We start from the raw sequence: 16,820 nt of genomic DNA on the forward strand, positions 1-16,820 counted from the left end.
TTGTGCCTTTTCTAGGGTTAATGGGGCCCCAAAATTGACACCTGAGAGCCCAAGGCTGCCACCTTTTCCCTGGGCGCAAAGCTCGACGGAGCGTTCCACGTGCGGGTCCAGGAAAGTGCCATTTTTCAGCCCAGAATTCCAGACCTATGAAGATTCCTCAGAGGGAAAAGGTACCAGGAGACAAAGCCATTGTGTATTTTGTAATGCTAATTGGGCGCCATCATTGACACCTGAGAGCCCAAGGCTGCCACCTTTTCCCTGGGTGCAAAGCTCAACGGTGCATACCCTGTGCTGATCCGGAAAAGGGCCGTTTTTCAGCCCAGAATTCCAGACGGAAGTCGATTCCTCTCTGGGAAAAGGTGTCAGGACAGAAAGCCATTGCGCCTTTTCTTGGGGTAATGGGGCCCCATCTTTGGCACCTGAGAGCCCAAGGCTGCCACCTTTTCCCTGGGCACAAATGTCGACGGCGCGTGCCACTTGCAAGTCCGGGAATGTGCCGTTTCTCATCCCAGAATTCCAGGCCAGCGAAGATTTCTCCCTGGGAAAAGGTGCCAGGACAGAAAGCAAGTGTTATTTTTCTAGTGTTAACGGGGACCCATCGTTGGCACCTGAGAGCCCAAGGCTGCCACCTTTTCCCTGGGCGCAAAGCTAGATGGTGCCTGCCACGTGCAGGTCAGAGAAAGTGCTTTGTTCCGCCCAGGATTCCAGGCGGATGACGACTCCTCCCAGGGAAAGGGCTCCCAGGACAGAAAGCGATTGTTCCATTTCTAGTGTTAATGGGGGCCCGTCATTGGCATCTGAGAGTCAGAGGTTGCCTCCTTTTCCCTGGGCGCAAAGCATGACAGTGCGTGCCACGTGCTGGTCCCAGAAAGTGCCATTTTATAGCCCAGAATTCCAGACCAATGAAGACTCCTCCCAGGGAAAAGGTGCCAGGACAGAAAGCCATTGTGCTTTTTGTAAAGGTAATGGGGCCCCATCATTGGCACCTGAGAGCCCAAGACTGCCACCTTTTTCCTGGACGCAAAGCTCGATGGTGCGTTCCACTTGCGGGTCCAGGAAATTGCCGATTCTCAGACCAGAATTCCAAACCGATGAAGATTCCTCCCTGGGAAAAGGTGCCAGGACAGAAAGCCATTGAGCATTTTCTAGGGGTAATGGGGCACCATCATTGGCACCTGAGAGCCCAAGGCTGCCCCCTTTTCCCTGGGCGCAAAGCTCGACGGTGTGTACCTTGTGCGGGTTTGGGGCAGTGCCATTTTTGAACCCAGATTTCCAGACGGACGAAGATTCCTCCCTGGGAAAAGGTGCCAGGACAGAAAGCAAGTGTTATTTTTCTAGTGTTAACGGGACCCCATCATTGGCACCTGAGAGCCCAAGGCTGTCACCTTTTGCCTGGGCGCAAATGTCGACGGCGTGTGCCACTTGCGGGTTCCGGGGAAGTGCCATTTTTCAGCCCAGAATTCCAGATGGACGAAGACACCTCCCAGGGAAAAGGTGCCAGGTCAGAAATCGAATTGTCCTTTTCTAGGGTCAATGGTGCCCCATCATTGGCACCTGAGAGTTCAAGGCTGCCACCTTTTCCGTGGGCGCAAACATTGACGGCACGTACCACTTTCTTGTCTGGGAAAGTGCCGTTTTTCAGCCCTCAATCCAGACGCATGAAGACTCCTCACAGGGAAGAGGCTCCCAGGACAGAAAACGATTGTTCCATTTCTAGGGTTAATCGGGCTCCATCATTGGCACCTGAGAGCCCAAGGTTGCCTCCTATAGCCTGGGCGCAAAGCTCGACCATGCGTGCTACGTGAGGGTCCGGGAAATTGCCGTTTCTCATTCCAGAATTCCAGACCGATGAAGATTCCTCCCTGGGAAAAGGTGCCAGGACAGGAATGGATTTCTCCTTTTCTAGGAGTAATGGGGACCCATTTTTGGCACCTGAGAGCCCAATGCTGCCACCTTTTCCGTGGGCGCAAACATCCACGGCACGTACCACTTTCTTTCCTGGGAAAGTGCCGTTTTTCAGCCCTGAATTCCAGACGGATGAAGACTCCTCACAGGGAAGAGGCTCCCAGGACAGAAAGCGATTGTTTTATTTCTAGGGTTAATCGGTCCCCATCATTGGCACCTGAGAGCCCAAGGTTGCCTTCTATACCCTGGGTGCAAAGCTCGACCATGCGTGCTACGTGAGGGTCCGGGAAATTGCCGTTTCTCATTCCAGAATTCCAGACCAATGAAGATTCCTCACTGGGTAAAGGTGCCAGGACAGGAATCGATTTCTCCTTTTCTAGGAGTAATGGGGACCCATCATTGGCACCTGAGAGCCGAAGGCTGCAACCTTTTCCCTGAGCGCAAAGCTCGACGGTGCGTGCCACTTGCGGGTCCAGGAATGTGCTGTTTCTCATCCCAGAATTCGAGGCCGATGAAGATTTCTCCCAGGGAAAAGGTGCCAGGACAGAAAGCAATTGTGCCTTTTCTAGGGTTAATGGGGCCCCAAAATTGACACCTGAGAGCCCAAGGCTGTCACCTTTTCCCTGGGCGCAAAGCTCGACGGAGCGTTCCACGTGCGGGTCCAGGAAAGTGCCATTTTTCAGCCCAGAATTCCAGACCAATGAAGAGTCCTCAGAGGGAAAAGTTACCAGGAGACAAAGCCATTGTGTATTTTGTAATGCTAATTGGGCCCCATCATTGGCACCTGAGAGCCCAAAGCTGCCACCTTTTCCCTGGGTGCAAAGCTCGACGGTGCATACCCTGTGTGGGTCTGGGAAAGGGCCGATTTTCAGCCCAGAATTCCAGACGGAAGTCGATTCCTCTCTGGGAAAAGGTGCCAGGACAGAAAGCCATTGTGCCTTTTGTAGGGGTAATGGGGCACCATCATTGGCAGCTGAGAGCCCAAGGCTGCCCCCTTTTTCCTGGGCGCAAAGCTCGACGGTGTGTACCTTTTGCGGGTTTGGGGCAGTGCCATTTTTAAACCCAGATTTCCAGACGGACGAAGATTCCTCCCTGGGAAAAGGTGCCAGGACAGAAAGCAAGTGTTATTTTTCTAGTGTTAACGGGGCCCCATCATTGGCACCTGAGAGCCCAAGGCTGCCACCTTTTCCCTGGGCGCAAATGTCGAAGGCGCGTGCCACTTGCAGGTCCGGGGAAGTGCCATTTTTCAGCCCAGAATTCCAGGCCACCGAAGATTTCTCCCTGGGAAAAGGTGCCAGGACAGAAAGCCATTGTGCATTTTCTAGGGTTAATGGTGCCCCAAAATTGGCAGCTGAGAGCCCAGGGCTGCCACCTTTTCCCTGGGCGCATAGCTCGACGATGCGTGCCACATGCGGGTAAGGGAAAGAGCCGTTTTCAGCCCAGAATTCCAGACCAATGAAGATTCCTCCCAGGGAAAAGGTGCCAGGACAGAAAGCAATTGTTCTTTTTCTAGGGGTAATGGGGCCCCATCATTGGCACCTGAGAGCCCAAAGTCTACCACCTTTTGCCTGGGCACAAAGCTCGACGGTGCGCACCTTGTGCGGGTTTGAGGCAGTGCCATTTTGAACCCAGATTTCCAGACGGAGGAAGATTCCTCCCCGGGAAAAGGTGTCAGGACAGAAATCAAGTGTTATTTTTCTAGTGTTAACGGGGCCCCATCATTGGCAGCTGAGAGCCCAAGGCTGCCACCTTTTCCCTGGGCGCAAATGTCGACGGCGCGTGCCACTTGCAAGTCCAGGAATGTGCCGTTTCTCATCCCAGAATTCCAGGCCAGCGAAGATTTCTCCCTGGGAAAAGGTGCCAGGACAGAAAGCGATTGTGCCTTTTCTAGGGTTAATGGGGCCCCAAAATTGGCAGCTGAGAGCCCAGGGCTGCCACCTTTTCCCTGGGCGAAAAGCTCGACGGTGCGTGCCACACGCGGGTAAGGGAAAGAGCCGTTTTCAGCCCAGAATTCCAGACCAATGAAGATTCCTCCCAGGAAAAGGTGCCAGAACAGGAAGAGATTGTTCTTTTTCCAAAGGTAATGGGGCCCCATCATTGGCACCTGAGAGCCCAAGGCTGCCACCTTTTGCCTGGGCACAAAGCTCGACGGTGCGTTCCACTTGCAGGTCCGGGGAAGTGCCGTTTTTCAGCCCAGAATTTCAGACGGACGAAAATTCCTCCCAGGGAAAAGGTGCCAGGACAGAAAGCGATTGTTTTATTTATCTAGTGTTAACAGGGACCCATCGTTGGCACCTGAGAGCCCAAGGCTGCCACCTTTTCCTTGGGTGCAAAGCTAGATGGTGCCTGCCACGTGCAGGTCAGAGAAAGTGCTTTGTTCAGCCCAGGATTCCAGACGGATGACGACTCCTTCCAGGGAAAAGGCTCCCAGGACAGAAAACGATTGTTCCATTTCTAGTGTTAATGGGGGCCCGTCATTGGCATCTGAGAGCCAGAGGTTGCCTCCTTTTCCCTGGGCGCAAAGCACGACAGTGCGTGCCACTTGCTCGTCCCAGAAAGTGCCATTTTACAGCCCAGAATTCCAGACCGATGAAGACTTCTCCCAGGGAAAAGGTGCCAGGACAGAAAGCCAATGTGCTTTTTGTAAAGGTAATGGGGCCCCATCATTGGCACCTGAGAGCCCAAGACTGCCACCGTTTCCTTGGCTGCAAAGCTCGATGGTGCGTTCCACTTGCGGGTCCAGGAAAGTGCCGATTCTCAGACCAGAATTCCAAACCGATGAAGATTCCTCCCTGGGAAAAGGTGCCAGAGCAGAAAGCCATTGTGCCTTTTGTAGGGGTAATGGGGCCCCATCATTGGCACCTGAGAGCCCAAGGCTGCCCCCTTTTCCCTGGGCGCAAAGCTCGACGGTGTGTACCTTGTGCGGGTTTGGGGCAGTGCCATTTTTGAACCCAGATTTCCAGACGGACGAAGATTCCTCCCTGGGAAAAGGTGCCAGGACAGAAAGCAAGTGTTAACGGGGCACCATCATTGGCACCTGAGAGCCCAAGGCTGCCACCTTTTGCCTGGGCACAAATGTCGACGGCGTGTGCCACTTGCGGGTCCGGGGAAGTGCCATTTTTCAGCCCAGAATTCCAGACGGACGAAGACACCTCCCAGGGAAAAGGTGCCAGGTCAGAAATCGAATTGTCCTTTTCTAGGGTCAATGGTGCCCCATTATTGGCACCTGAGTGTTCAAGGCTGCCACCTTTTCCATGGGCGCAAACATCCACGGCACGTACCACTTTCTTTTCTGGGAAAGTGCCGTTTTTCAGCCCTGAATTCCAGACGGATGAAGACTCCTCACAGGGAAGAGGCTCCCAGGACAGAAAGCGATTGTTCCATTTCTAGGGTTAATCGGGCTCCATCATTGGCACCTGAGAGCCCAAGGTTGCCTCCTATACCCTGGGCACAAAGCTCGACCATGTGTGCTACCTGATGGTCGGGGAAATTGTCCTTTCTCATTCCAGAATTCCAGACCGATGAAGATTCCTCCCTGGGAAAAGGTGCCAGGACAGGAATGGATTTCTCCTTTTCTAGGAGTAATGGGGCTCCATCATTGGCACCTGAGAGCCGAAGGCTGCAACCTTTTCCCTGAGCGCAAAGCTAGACGGTGTGTGCCACTTGCAGGTCCAGGAATGTGGTTTCTCATCCCAGAATTCGAGGCCGATGAAGATTTCTCCCAGGGAAAAGGTGCCAGGACAGAAAGCAATTGTGCCTTTTCTAGGGTTAATGGGGCCCCAAAATTGACACCTGAGAGCCCAAGGCTGCCACCTTTTCCCTGGGCGCAAAGCTCGACGGAGCGTTCCATGTGCGGGTCCGGGAAAGTGCCATTTTTCAGCCCAGAATTCCAGACCTATGAAGATTCCTCAGAGGGAAAAGGTACCAGGAGACAAAGCCATTGTGTATTTTCTAATGCTAATTGGGCCCCATCATTGGCCCCTGAGAGCCCAAGGCTGCCACCTTTTCCCTGGGTGCAAAGCTCGATGGTGCATACCTTGTGCGGGTCCGGGAAAGGGCCATTTTTCAGCCCAGAATTCCAGACGGAAGTCGATTCCTCTCTGGGAAAAGGTGTCAGGACAGAAAGCAATTGTGCCTTTTCTAGGGGTAATGGGACCTCATCTTTGGCACCTGAGAGCCCAAGGCTGCCACCTTTTCCCTGGGCGCAAAGCTCGACGGTGCGTGCCACATGCGGGTAAGGGAAAGAGCCGTTTTCAGCCCAGAATTCCAGACCAATGAAGATTCCTCCCAGGGAAAAGGGGCAAGGACAGAAAGCGATTGTTCTTTTTCTAGGGAAAATGGGGCCCGATCATTGGCACCTGAGAGCCCAAGGCTGCCACCTTTTACCTGGGCGCAAAGCTCGACGGTGCGTTCCACTTGCGGGTCCAGGAAAGTGCCGATTCTCAGACCAGAATTCCAAGCCGATGAAGATTCCTCCCTGGGAAAAGGTGCCAGGACAGAAAGCCATTGTGCCTTTTCTAGGGGTAATGGGGCACCATCATTGGCAGCTGAGAGCCCAAGGCTGCCACCTTTTCCCTGGGCGCAAAGCTAGATGGTGCCTGCCACGTGCAGTTCAGAGAAAGTGCTTTGTTCAGCCCAGGATTCCAGACGGCTGACGACTCATCCCAGGGAAAGGGCTCCCAGGACAGAAAGCGATTGTTCTATTTCTAGTGTTAATGGGGGCCCGTCATTGGCATCTGAGAGCCAGAGGTTGCCTCCTTTTCCCTGGGCACAAAGCACGACAGTGCGTGCCACGTGCTGGTCCCAGTAAGTGCCATTTTACAGCCCAGAATTCCAGACCAATGAAGATTCCTCCCAGGGAAAAGGTGCCAGGACAGAAAGCCATTGTGCTTTTTGTAAAGGTAATGGGGCCCCATCATTGGCACCTGAGAGCCCAAGACTGCCACCTTTTTCCTGGACGCAAAGCTCCATGGTGCGTTCCACTTGCGGGTCCAGGAAATTGCCGATTCTCAGACCAGAATTCCAAACCGATGAAGATTCCTCCCTGGGAAAAGGTGCCAGGACAGAAAGCCATTGTGCCTTTTGTAGGGGTAATGGGGCACCATCATTGGCACCTGAGAGCCCAAGGCTGCCCCCTTTTCCCTGGGCGCAAAGCTCGACGGTGTGTACCTTGTGCGGGTTTGGGGCAGTGCCGTTTTTGAACCCAGATTTCCAGACGGACGAAGATTCCTCTCTGGGAAAAGGTGCCAGGACAGAAAGCAAGTGTTATTTTTCTAGTGCTAACGGGGCCTCATCATTGGCACCTGAGAGCCCAGGGCTGCCACCTTTTCCCTGGGCGCAAATGTCGACGGCATGTGCCAATTGCGGGTCCGGGGAAGTGCCATTTTTCAGCCCAGAATTCCAGACGGACGAAGACACCTCCCAGGGAAAAGGTGCCAGGTCAGAAATCGAATTGTCCTTTTCTAGGGTCAATGGGTGCCCCATCATTGGCACCTGAGAGTTCAAGGCTGCCTCCTTTTCCGTGGGTTCAAACATCAACCGCGCGTAACACTTTCTTGTCCGGGAAAGTGCCGTTTTCAGCCCTCAATTCCAGACGGATGAAGACTCCTCACAGGGAAGAGGCTCCCAGGACAGAGAGCGATTGTTCCATTTCTAGGGTTAATCGGGCTCCATCATTGGCACCTGAGAGCCCAAGGTTGCCTCCTATACCCTGGGTGCAAAGCTCGACCATGCGTGCTACGTGAGGGTCCGGGAAATTGCCGTTTCTCATTCCAGAATTCCAGACCGATGAAGATTCCTCCCTGGGAAAAGGTGTCAGGACAGAAAGCGATTGCTCCTTTTCTAGGAGTAATGGGGACCCATCATTGACACCTGAGAGCCGAAGGCTGCAACCTTTTCCCTGAGCGCAAAGCTCGACGGTGCGTGCCACTTGCGGATCCAGGAATGTGCTGTTTCTCATCCCAGAATTCGAGGTCGATGAAGATTTCTCCCAGGGAAAATGTGCCAGGGCAGAAAGCAATTGTGCCTTTTCTAGTGTTAATGGGGCCCCAAAACTGACACCTGAGAGCCCAAGGCTGCCACCTTTTCCCTGGGCGCAAAGCTCGACGGAGCGTTCCACGTGCGGATCAGGGAAAGTGCCACTTTTCAGCCCAGAATTCCAGACCTATGAAGATTCCTCAGAGGGAAAAGTTGCCAGGAGACAAAGCCATTGTGTATTTTGTAATGCTAATTGGGCCCCATCATTGGCACCTGAGAGCCCAAGGTTGCCACCTTTTCCCTGGGCGCAAATGTCGACGGTGCGTGCCACTTGCAAGTCCGGGAATTTGCCGTTTCTCATCCCAGAATTAAAGGCCAGCGAAGATTTCTCCCTGGGAAAAGGTGCCAGGACAGAAAGCGATTGTGCCTTTTCTAGGGTTAATGGGGCCCCAAAATTGGCAGCTGAGAGCCCAGGGCTGCCACCTTTTGCCTGGGCGCAAAGCTCGACGGTGCGTGCCACACGCGCGTAAGGGAAAGAGCCGTTTTCAGCCCAGAATTCCAGACCAATGAAGATTCCTCACAGGGAAAAGGCGCCAGGACAGAAAGCCATTGTTCTTTTTCTAGGGGTAATGGGACCCCATCATTGGCACCTGAGAGCCCAAGGCTGCCACCTTTTGCCTGGGCACAAAGCTCGACGGTGCGTTCCACTTGCAGGTCCGGGGAAGTGCCGATTTTCAGCCCAGAATTCCAGACGGACGAAAATTCCTCCCAGGGAAAAGGTGCCAGGAGAGAAAGTGATTGTTATTTTTCTAGTGTTAACGGGGATCCATCGTTGGCACCTGAGAGCCCAAGGCTACCACCTTTTCCCTGGGCGCAAAGCTAGATGGTGCCTGCCACGTGCAGGTCAGAGAAAGTGCTTTGTTCAGCCCAGGATTCCAGACGGATGACGACTCCTCCCAGGGAAAAGGCTCCCAGGACAGAAAGCGATTGTTCCATTTCTAGTGTTAATGGGGGCCCATCATTGGCATCTGAGAGCCAGAGGTTGCCTCCTTTTCCCTGGGCGCAAAGCACGACAGTGCGTGCCACGTACTGGTCCAGGAAAGTGCCATTTTACAGCCCAGAATTCCAGACCAATGAAGACTCCTCCCAGGGAAAAGGTGTCAGGACAGAAAGCCAATGTGCTTTTTGTAAAGGTAATGGGGCCCCATCATTGGCGCCTGAGAGCCCAAGACTGCCACCTTTTCCCTGGACGTAAAGCTCGATGGTGCGTTCCACTTGCGGGTCCAGGAAAGTGCCGATTCTCAGACCAGAATTCCAAACCGATGAAGATTCCTCCCTGGGAAAAGGTGCCAGGACAGAAAGCCATTGTGCCTTTTGTAGGGGTAATGGGGCACCATCATTGGCACCTGAGAGGCCAAGGCTGCCCCCTTTTCCCTGGGCGCAAAGCTCGACGGTGTGTACCTTGTGCGGGTTTGGGGCAGTGCCGTTTCTGAACCCAGATTTACAGACGGACGAAGATTCCTCCCAGGGAAAAGGCGCCAGGACAGAAAGCAAGTGTTCCTTTTCTAGTATTAACGGGGCCCCATCACTGGCACCTGAGAGCCCAAGGCTGCCCCCTTTTCCCTGGGCGCAAAGCTCGACGGTGTGTACCTTGTGCGGGTTTGGGGCAGTGCCATTATTAAACCCAGATTTCCAGACGGACGAAGATTCCTCCCTGGGAAAAGGTGCCAGGACAGAAAGCAAGTGTTAACGGGGCCCCATGATTGGCACCTGAGAGCCCAAAGCTGCAAGCTTTTGCCTGGGCACAAATGTCGACGGCGTGTGCCACTTGCGGGTCCGGGGAAGTGCCATTTTTCAGCCCAGAAATCCAGACGGATGAAGACACCTCCCAGGGAAAAGGTGCCAGGTCAGAAATCGAATTGTCCTTTTCTAGGGTCAAGGGTGCCCCATTATTGGCACCTGAGACTTCAAGGCTGCCACCTTTTCCGTGGGCGTAAACATCAACGGCGCGTACCACTTTCTTGTCCGGGAAAGTGCCGTTTTTCAGCCCTCAATTCCAGACGGATGAAGACTTCTCACAGGGAAGAGGCTCCCAGGACAGAAATTGATTGTTCCATTTCTAGGGTTAATCGGGCCCCATCATTGGCACCTGAGAGCCCAAGGTTGCCTCCTATACCCTGGGCACAAAGCTCGACCATGCGTGCTACGTGAGGGTCCGGGAAATTGCAGTTTCTCATTCCAGAATTACAGACCGATGAAGATTTCTCCCTGGGAAAAGGTGCCAGGACAGAAAGCGATTGTTCCTTTTCTAGGGTTAATGGGAGTCCATCATTGACACCTGAGAGCCGAAGGCTGCAACCTTTTCCCTGAGCGCAAAGCTCAACGGTGCGTGCCACTTGCGGGTCCAGGAATGTGCTGTTTCTCATTCCAGAATTCGAGGTCGATGAAGATTTCTCCCAGGGAAAAGGTGCCAGGACAGAAAGCAATTGTGCCTTTTCTAGGGTTAATGGGGCCCCAAAATTGACACCTGAGAGCCCAAGGCTGCCACCTTTTCCCTGGGCGCAAAGCTCGACGGAGCGTTCCACGTGCGGGTCCGGGAAAGTGCCATTTTTCAGCCCAGAATTCCAGACCTATGAAGATTCCTCAGAGGGAAAAGTTGCCAGGAGACAAAGCCATTGTGTATTTTGTAATGCTAATTGGGCCCCATCATTGGCACCTGAGAGCCCAAGGCTGCCACCTTTTCCCTGGGTGCAAAGCTCGACGGTGCATACCCTGTGCAGGTCCGGGAAAGGGCCGTTTTTCAGCCCAGATTCCAGATGGAAGTCGATTCCTCTCTGGGAAAATGTGCCAGGACAGAAAGCGATTGTTATTTATCTAGTGTTAACGGGGACCCATCATTGGCACCTGAGAGCCCAAGGCTGCCACCTTTTGCCTGGGCGCAAAGCTCGACGGTGTGTACCTTGTGCGGGTTTGGGGCAGTGCCATTATTAAACCCAGATTTCCAGACGGACGAAGATTCCTCCCTGGGAAAAGGTGCCAGGACAGAAAGCAAGTGTTAACGGGGCCCCATGATTGGCACCTGAGAGCCCAAAGCTGCAAGCTTTTGCCTGGGCACAAATGTCGACGGCGTGTGCCACTTGCGGGTCCGGGGAAGTGCCATTTTTCAGCCCAGAAATCCAGACGGATGAAGACACCTCCCAGGGAAAAGGTGCCAGGTCAGAAATCGAATTGTCCTTTTCTAGGGTCAAGGGTGCCCCATTATTGGCACCTGAGAGTTCAAGGCTGTCACCTTTTCCGTGGGCATAAACATCAACGGCGCGTACCACTTTCTTGTCCGGGAAAGTGCCGTTTTTCAGCCCTCAATTCCAGACGGATGAAGACTTCTCACAGGGAAGAGGCTCCCAGGACAGAAATTGATTGTTCCATTTCTAGGGTTAATCGGGCCCCATCATTGGCACCTGAGAGCCCAAGGTTGCCTCCTATACCCTGGGCACAAAGCTCGACCATGCGTGCTACGTGAGGGTCCGGGAAATTGCCGTTTCTCATTCCAGAATTCCAGACAGATGAAGATTTCTCCCTGGGAAAAGGTGTCAGGACAGAAAGCGATTGTTCCTTTTCTAGGGTTAATGGGAGTCCATCATTGACACCTGAGAGCCGAAGGCTGCAACCTTTTCCCTGAGCGCAAAGCTCAACGGTGCGTGCCACTTGCGGGTCCAGGAATGTGCTGTTTCTCATCCCAGAATTCGAGGTCGATGAAGATTTCTCCCAGGGAAAAGGTGCCAGGACAGAAAGCAATTGTGCCTTTTCTAGGGTTAATGGGGCCCCAAAATTGACACCTGAGAGCCCAAGGCTGCCACCTTTTCCCTGGGCGCAAAGCTCGACGGAGCGATCCACGTGCGGGTCCGGGAAAGTGCCATTTTTCAGCCCAGAATTCCAGACCTATGAAGATTCCTCAGAGGGAAAAGTTGCCAGGAGACAAAGCCATTGTGTATTTTGTAATGCTAATTGGGCCCCATCATTGGCACCTGAGAGCCCAAGGCTGCCACCTTTTCCCTGGGTGCAAAGCTCGACGGTGCATACCCTGTGCAGGTACGGGAAAGGGCCGTTTTTCAGCCCAGATTCCAGATGGAAGTCGATTCCTCTCTGGGAAAATGTGCCAGGACAGAAAGCGATTGTTATTTATCTAGTGTTAACGGGGCCCCATCATTGGCACCTGAGAGCCGAAGGCTGCCACCTTTTGCCTGGGCACAAAGCTCGACGGTGCGTTCCACTTGCAGGTCCGGGGAAGTGCCGTTTTTCAGCCCAGAATTCCAGACGGACGAAAATTCTTCCCAGGGAAAAGGTGCCAGGACAGAAAGCAAGTGTTATTTTTCTAGTGTTAACGGGGACCCATCGTTGGCACCTGAGAGCCCAAGGCTGCCACCTTTTCCCTGGGCGCAAAGCTAGATGGTGCCTGCCACGTGCAGGTCAGAGAAAGTGCTTTGTTCCGCCCAGGATTCCAGGCGGATGACGACTCCTCCCAGGGAAAGGGCTCCCAGGACAGAAAGCGATTGTTCCATTTCTAGTGTTAATGGGGGCCCGTCATTGGCATCTGAGAGTCAGAGGTTGCCTCCTTTTCCCTGGGCGCAAAGCATGACAGTGCGTGCCACGTGCTGGTCCCAGAAAGTGCCATTTTATAGCCCAGAATTCCAGACCAATGAAGACTCCTCCCAGGGAAAAGGTGCCAGGACAGAAAGCCATTGTGCTTTTTGTAAAGGTAATGGGGCCCCATCATTGGCACCTGAGAGCCCAAGACTGCCACCTTTTTCCTGGACGCAAAGCTCGATGGTGCGTTCCACTTGCGGGTCCAGGAAATTGCCGATTCTCAGACCAGAATTCCAAACCGATGAAGATTCCTCCCTGGGAAAAGGTGCCAGGACAGAAAGCCATTGAGCATTTTCTAGGGGTAATGGGGCACCATCATTGGCACCTGAGAGCCCAAGGCTGCCCCCTTTTCCCTGGGCGCAAAGCTCGACGGTGTGTACCTTGTGCGGGTTTGGGGCAGTGCCATTTTTGAACCCAGATTTCCAGACGGACGAAGATTCCTCCCTGGGAAAAGGTGCCAGGACAGAAAGCAAGTGTTATTTTTCTAGTGTTAACGGGACCCCATCATTGGCACCTGAGAGCCCAAGGCTGTCACCTTTTGCCTGGGCGCAAATGTCGACGGCGTGTGCCACTTGCGGGTTCCGGGGAAGTGCCATTTTTCAGCCCAGAATTCCAGATGGACGAAGACACCTCCCAGGGAAAAGGTGCCAGGTCAGAAATCGAATTGTCCTTTTCTAGGGTCAATGGTGCCCCATCATTGGCACCTGAGAGTTCAAGGCTGCCACCTTTTCCGTGGGCGCAAACATTGACGGCACGTACCACTTTCTTGTCTGGGAAAGTGCCGTTTTTCAGCCCTCAATCCAGACGCATGAAGACTCCTCACAGGGAAGAGGCTCCCAGGACAGAAAACGATTGTTCCATTTCTAGGGTTAATCGGGCTCCATCATTGGCACCTGAGAGCCCAAGGTTGCCTCCTATAGCCTGGGCGCAAAGCTCGACCATGCGTGCTACGTGAGGGTCCGGGAAATTGCCGTTTCTCATTCCAGAATTCCAGACCGATGAAGATTCCTCCCTGGGAAAAGGTGCCAGGACAGGAATGGATTTCTCCTTTTCTAGGAGTAATGGGGACCCATTTTTGGCACCTGAGAGCCCAATGCTGCCACCTTTTCCGTGGGCGCAAACATCCACGGCACGTACCACTTTCTTTCCTGGGAAAGTGCCGTTTTTCAGCCCTGAATTCCAGACGGATGAAGACTCCTCACAGGGAAGAGGCTCCCAGGACAGAAAGCGATTGTTTTATTTCTAGGGTTAATCGGTCCCCATCATTGGCACCTGAGAGCCCAAGGTTGCCTTCTATACCCTGGGTGCAAAGCTCGACCATGCGTGCTACGTGAGGGTCCGGGAAATTGCAGTTTCTCATTCCAGAATTACAGACCAATGAAGATTCCTCCCTGGGAAAAGGTGCCAGGACAGAAAGCGATTGTTCCTTTTCTAGGGTTAATGGGGCTCCATCATTGACACCTGAGAGCCGAAGGCTGCAACCTTTTCCCTGAGCGCAAAGCTCAACGGTGCGTGCCACTTGCGGGTCCAGGAATGTGCTGTTTCTCATCCCAGAATTCGAGGTCGATGAAGATTTCTCCCAGGGAAAAAGTGCCAGGACAGAAAGCAATTGTGCCTTTTCTAGGGTTAATGGGGCCCCAAAATTGACACCTGAGAGCCCAAGGCTGCCACCTTTTCCCTGGGCGCAAAGCTCGACGGAGCGATCCACGTGCGGGTCCGGGAAAGTGCCATTTTTCAGCCCAGAATTCCAGACCTATGAAGATTCCTCAGAGGGAAAAGTTGCCAGGAGACAAAGCCATTGTGTATTTTGTAATGCTAATTGGGCCCCATCATTGGCACCTGAGAGCCCAAGGCTGCCACCTTTTCCCTGCGTGCAAAGCTCGACGGTGCATACCCTGTGCGGGTCCGGGAAAGGGCCGTTTTTCAGCCCAGATTCCAGACGGAAGTCGATTCCTCTCTGGGAAAATGTGCCAGGACAGAAAGCGATTGTTATTTATCTAGTGTTAACGGGGACCCATCATTGGCACCTGAGAGCCCAAGGCTGCCACCTTTTGCCTGGACGCAAAGCTAGATGGTGCCTGCCACGTGCAGGTCAGAGAAAGTGCTTTGTTCAGCCCAGGATTCCAGAAGGATGACGACTCCTCCCAGAGAAAAGGCTCCCAGGACAGAAAGCGATTGTTCCATTTCTAGTGTTAATGGGAGCCCGTCATTGGCATCTGAGAGCCAGAGGTTGCCTCCTTTTCACTGGGCGTAAAGCACGAAAGTGCGTGCCACGTGCTGGTCCCAGAAAGTGCCATTTTAAAGCCCAGAATTCCAGGCCAATGAAGACTCCTCCCAGGGAAAAGGTGCCAGGACAGAAAGCCATTGTGCTTTTTGTAAAGGTAATGGGGCCCCATCATTGGCACCTGAGAGCCCAAGACTGCCACCTTTTCCCTGGACGCAAAGCTCGATGGTGCGTTCCACTTGCCGGTCCAGGAAAGTGCCGATTCTCAGACCAGAATTCCAAACCGATGAAGATTCCTCCCTGGGAAAAGGTGCCAGGACAGAAAGCCATTGTGCCTTTTGTAGGGGTAATGGGGCACCATCATTGGCAGCTGAGAGCCCAAGGCTGCCACCTTTTCCCTGGGCGCAAATGTCGACGGCGCGTGCCACTTGCAAGTCCGGGAATGTGCGGTTTCTCATCCCAGAATTCCAGGCCAGCGAAGATTTCTCCCTGGGAAAAGGTGCCAGGACAGAAAGTGATTGTGCCTTTTCTAGGGTTAATGGGGCCCCAAAATTTTCAGCTGAGAGCCCAGGGCTGCCACCTTTTCCCTGGGTGCAACGCTCGACGGTGCGTGCCACATGCGGGTAAGGGAAAGAGCCGTTTTCAGCCCAGAATTCCAGACCAATGAAGATTCCTCCCTGGGAAAATGTGCCAGGACGGAAAGCGATTGTTCTTTTTCTAGGGGTAATGGGGCCCCATCATTGGCACCTGAGAGCCCAAGGCTGCCACCTTTTGCCTGGGCACAAAGCTCGACGGTGCGTTCCACTTGCAGGTCCGGGGAAGTGCCGTTTTTCAGCCCAGAATTCCAGACGGACGAAAATTCTTCCCAGGGAAAAGGTGCCAGGACAGAAAGCAAGTGTTATTTTTCTAGTGTTAACGGGGATCCATCGTTGGCACCTGAGAGCCCAAGGCTGCCACCTTTTCCCTGGGCGCAAAGCTAGATGGTGCCTGCCACGCGCAGGTCAGAGAAAGTGCTTTGTTCAGCCCAGGATTCCAGACGGATGACGACTCATCCCAGGGAAAGGGCTCCCAGGACAGAAAGCGATTGTTCCATTTCTAGTGTTAATGGGGGCCCATCATTGGCATCTGAGAGTCAGAGGTTGCCTTCTTTTCCCTGGGCGCAAAGCATGACAGTGCTTGCCACGTGCTGGTCCCAGAAAGTGCCATTTTACAGCCCAGAATTCCAGACCAATGAAGACTCCTCCCAGGGAAAAGGTGCCAGGACAGAAAGCCATTGTGCTTTTTGTAAAGGTAATGGGGCCCCATCATTGGCACCTGAGAGCCCAAGACTGCCACCTTTTCCCTGGACGCAAAGCTCCATGGTGCGTTCCACTTGCGGGTCCAGGAAAGTGCCGATTCTCAGACCAGAATTCCAATCCGATGAAGATTCCTCCCTGGGAAAAGGTGCCAGGACAGAAAGACATTGTGCCTTTTGTAGGTGTAATGGGGCACCATCATTGACAGCTGAGAGCCCAAGGCTGCCCCCTTTTCCCTGGGCACAAAGCTCGACGGTGTGTACCTTGTGCGGGTTTGGGGCAGTGCCATTTTTGAACCCAGATTTCCAGACGGACGAAGATTCCTCCCTGGGAAAAGGTGCCAGGACAGAAAGCGTTATTTTTCTAGTGTTAACAGGGCCCCATCATTGGCACCTGAGAGCCCAAGGCTGTCACCTTTTGCCTGGGCGCAAATGTCGACGGCGCGTGCCACTTTCGGGTTCCGGGGAAGTGACATTTTTCAGCCCAGAATTCCAGATGGACGAAGACACCTCGCAGGGAAAAGGTGCCAGGTCAGAAATCGAATTGTCCTTTTCTAGGGTCAATGGTGCCCCATCATTGGCACCTGAGAGTTCAAGGCTGCCACCTTTTCCATGGGCGCAAACATCCACGGCACGTACCACTTTCTTTTCTGGGAAAGTGCCGTTTTTCAGCCCTGAATTCCAGACGGATGAAGACTCCTCACAGGGAAGAGGCTCCCAGGACAGAAAGCGATTGTTCCATTTCTAGGGTTAATAGGGCTCCATCATTGGCACCTG

This window comes from Pithys albifrons, chromosome 39, assembly GCF_047495875.1.
Source record: "Pithys albifrons albifrons isolate INPA30051 chromosome 39, PitAlb_v1, whole genome shotgun sequence".
NCBI classification, from domain to species: domain Eukaryota; kingdom Metazoa; phylum Chordata; class Aves; order Passeriformes; family Thamnophilidae; genus Pithys; species Pithys albifrons.